The sequence below is a fragment of the Mus caroli genome, unplaced genomic scaffold, assembly GCF_978045245.1.
Source record: "Mus caroli unplaced genomic scaffold, Mus_caroli_1 scaffold_9, whole genome shotgun sequence".
NCBI classification, from domain to species: Eukaryota; Metazoa; Chordata; class Mammalia; order Rodentia; family Muridae; genus Mus; species Mus caroli.
In genome coordinates, this window is record NW_028227264.1 from 126,338,523 (window position 1) to 126,342,779 (window position 4,257).

A 4,257-nucleotide genomic window follows, 5' to 3' on the forward strand; every position below is an offset into this window, starting at 1 on the left:
ACCAGTAATTAAATATTAAGTATCCCGAGCTTTAAAGAGCCATTAGCCACCTCCACTTAAAATGCATTCATACAAAAAAAAATTATTATTTGATCAGCAGCAGTATGACACATATTCTTCTGAGCTCTGAGGTTATGTTGGTGGGGAATAAACTGCAAATAACAAAACCTGTAGCAGCTAACTTAACCTGACAGCTAATTGAACAGAATTCAGACGGCCTTTTAAAAAAATAAGATAAAATAAAATAAACTGTTGAGAGACAAGACAAGAGGAGCTGCCCACAGGCAGAGTAAGGCAGACATGAGAGCAGGCTGCTCGGCTCACTTTCTATGGAACCTGCTCTGAGAGGGATGGTAATCTCTCTGCAGACTGCCCTGGCTGAATGTAACTGAGTGCAGCAGGGGTTGCTAGAGCCAGGCTGTCCCTCCCAAGGCTGGATTACCCTAAGAAGCAGTCTGCACTGTCTATCAGGCTGGCAAAGATGCTCAGAGCAGTTTATGGATATTCCTGCCCAACCCTCCCCTCCTTCCTGGTCTCTCGTCACAGGTGAGAGAAGGTCATCCTGGTCTCTCGTCGCTATTCCTGCCCACGCCTCCTCCTGCTGCCTTTGTTTTCAGGCAACTTGCCCAGTAACTCTTCCACATCTAGTTCCATCCTGGCTCCTGCTTCCCATCTGGGAAGCTGGGCTGATACCCTGAACGTCCAAGGGCAACTTCAGAACAATGTGGCAAAGGAGGTATAAGCATGCAAGGGTCAGAGTTGAGGAACCAGCACTTCAGGCTCTGGCTTTGAGGGGCACACGACCTCTGGTGATACGAGTCATCCTACGTTCTCACACCCACAAAGTTTGGAAAGGGACACTGAGGCCAGGATTGCGGCTGCCAGTTGGGCAGCGGGCGTGGGGGAGGAAAGGGGGTGGGAGAGAACCCGTGTCCCGCCAGAGTTCCAGTGCTCTGGGCAGGCGGACACAGAGGACTGCCTCAAGTTCTCCATATAGCCCTGGGTGGGTGTCTGGCTGTGTGAAGCCATGGAATCTCAATCCGCAGGGGATGGACAGGAAGCAGTCCCAGGTCTCTGGGCCTCACGGAGGCCAGAGATAACAGGTTCTTAGTCTCAGACATCCCAGACACCGCTGTAGGTCTCAGCAGAGCTGAGAACAAAGTGGGAGCCCTGGGGGCAGCTCGGTCATCCCCAGGGCCAAAGAGAAGAGAGGGCGGGGGGAGAGGGGGTGTTGGGTTGTTCCCACGCAGTGAGAGTCTCTGGTCCAGTCCGTGGCTGGAGCGCAGGAAGGCCTTCTGGCAGGAGGTTAGACATAGCTCTTTAGAGGAAAGCCTATTCCATCATTCAAGCACAGTGAGCCTTGATGAGCACAGACGGTCTATGGTTTTAGAGCTTTATTGTAGAAAGGCAGAGAGAAAGAGAGAAAAGAAAGAGAGGTAAAAGAAAGAAAGGAGCCAGCCATGGCCACATGGAGAAAAGGGGGTGAAGGGAGGGGGGAAAGGAGAGTTAGAGATGAGAGTAAGAAAGGTTCTGAGAGCTTAAGAGACAGAAGAGGGGCCAAGCAGTCCCTTTTATAGTGGGCTGGGCTATCTTGCAGTTGCAGGGTAGCTGTGGAGAGGAGCATAACTGGCTATTGTCGGGTAACTGTGAGGGTGGAGTCTAGCTAGAATGCCAGGAGCTTGGGGCTTTGTCTGCATGACTTAGAGTCACAGGATTGTGGAGTTGGGGGCTCTGTGGCGTCAGGCACCTGTCTCTGGGAATGTGGCTCACTGTTTGGTCCCTTGTAGAGTTTTCTACTGGGTCTCCGGAACAAGCCTCACTCAATCAAAACAGGCTGCCTTTCACGGTCCCACAGCTGCCAGGAGAAAAAAACAACCAGTTCAGATTCTCTGCTGAGGAAAAACAGGAACGGGGGAGTCCAGTCTCCCCCTCATGGTGTTCATGGTAGCTTGGTGGGCATTGTCAGAGTTGACTAAGGTCTATCAGCATTCCTAAGGGTGTGTTTCTCAGAGGACACTAGCTGTCCAAAGAGGACGGCAGAGCTTTGCTTCAAAGAGTCTAGTGGTCTGCTCAGGCACTCATCTACAGGCCTCTGCCACAGAAATATCAAGCAGCATTAAATAAGCTCTGTCCTATTTTTCTCTTATTAGTTTTGAGAACTTTAGATGAACCTAAAAAGAATGAAATAGTTGTAAACCAAGTAGAGCTGCATTTCTGTGATCTCCACGATCTTCTGAAGCAGAACTTATTCTAATGTGATCGTATTATCAGTCTTACCTTTTCTGATAGGTATTCTTCGAGATCAGCTTCACTACATCTGGAATTAACCAAAACCCAAGTGGTTAGGCACACTTGTAAGGGAATTTTTTTACTTAAATCATCTGAAGTAAGAAGGCTCACTTCTGGATCTTTAGATTTATCAGATACACCTTTACTCCAGATTTTTGAAGTGGGAAAATACACTTTTAATCTGGGCCATGCCTTCTGCTGGCAGCCTATCCAGAGGACATAAAAGAAGGAAATTTGATCTTTGGCTGCTTGCCCTCACTCTTGTCAGCCAATCCATTCATTCTCTGGCCTTAGAGCCTACTTCTTTTGGATTCTGGCATATACTTAAGACCAGCTGAAATATCTAGCACCTAGGAATACTGGATAATTAGACCTTTCATTTGTAGACAGCCATTGTTGGACTACCTGGACCACAGCCTGTAAGCCAATACCATAAATCATCTTTCTATAGATACAAATGATAGATAGATAGATAGATAGATAGATAGATAGATAGATAGATAGACAGACAGACAGACAGACAGACAGATTCTGTAAGTTCTGTTCCTCTAGAGAAATCTGACTAATACACACATATGAAGTGGGAATTTTTAGTTTCACTGGAAACTCAATTGTGTCATGTGATGTTTTTCTGGAAACTGTCTTATGAAAGGATGTTTTGCTGAGAATAGACACGTGGTGAAAGGGCATGTGATGGTTTGCTGGAGCAAACACTTGAGAGGACACATGATGTTTGGAAAGAGTGTAAATATAACCCAGCAGACAGTGGACAGCTCTCTGGTGTTGGTTCTGACTGGTCCTCGTTGACGACACTCTTGCAATGGTTCGCCTTGCTTTCTTTACTGATTTTTGCTTGTGGTGACTTTGTAGAAACACCGAAAGACTTCCAGCTGCTTCCTCAGACTCACGCCAATCAGCAGAGTCTCTGAGTTTCTTCTGGATGGAGCTCTGCTACTGAATCATGTCTGGTGTTTGCCGAGCAGGCCAGACTGCTGACAACAAAGACTGGCATCTCCTCAAAGAACTATTTCTAAACAGATCCACGTCCCCCATTCCTATTAACCTTTCTTTTCTCCTGGTGGGTGGTGGGCTAGAAAGTAGGTTTTGAAAAATCTAAGCCTACCCATGTGGTCTTTGGGTTTTGTGTAAAGCTCTTCTGTTCTTTAGATCTTTTGCACAGCCCCATGGCTCTAGGGTTAACAATGTGCACAATGCATCTGGCTGCTGAGCGTACACATAGACTTTCCCTCCTCACACCCACCCACCCCCCAAAACAACAAGCACATACAGTGATAGGTACATTAATTACCCTTATCTAGTCACCTCCCATTGCAGGTCTATATCAAAGCATTATGCTATATACAGTAAATACATCATTTTCATTGCCAATCATACTCGAGGACAAATAGACTTTCCAACTCTGAGAAAATACTGATACTGTCTGTCTTAGTTAGGGTTTTACTGCTGTGAACAGATATCATGACCAAGGCAACTCTTATAAGGACCTTTAATTGGGGTTGGCTTACAGGTTCAGTCCATTATCATCAAGATGGGAACACGGCAGCATTCAGGCAGGCATGGTGCAGAAGGAGCTGAGAGTTCTACATCTTCATCTGAAGGCTCTAGCAGAATATTGGTTCCCAGGCAGCTAGGATGAGGGTCTTAAAGCCAACACCCATAGTGACACACCTACTCCAACAAGGCTATACTTCCTAATAGTGCCACTCCCTGGGCTGAGCATATACAAACCATCACACTGTCTAGTGATTTTATTTAAAAGATTTACATTTTCATCTCAGCATTAATGTTCCTCTAATTAGTATGCTATAGAATAGGAAACAGTTCATCTTATCAAAAAAAAAAAAAATGATGTCATCAATTCTCCAACCAGTTTCCATTGAGTAGTCTCTATTTTTCTTTAACCCCTTGTTTAAAATATATTTGTTTTCTGCTGTTTTATGAGCATAT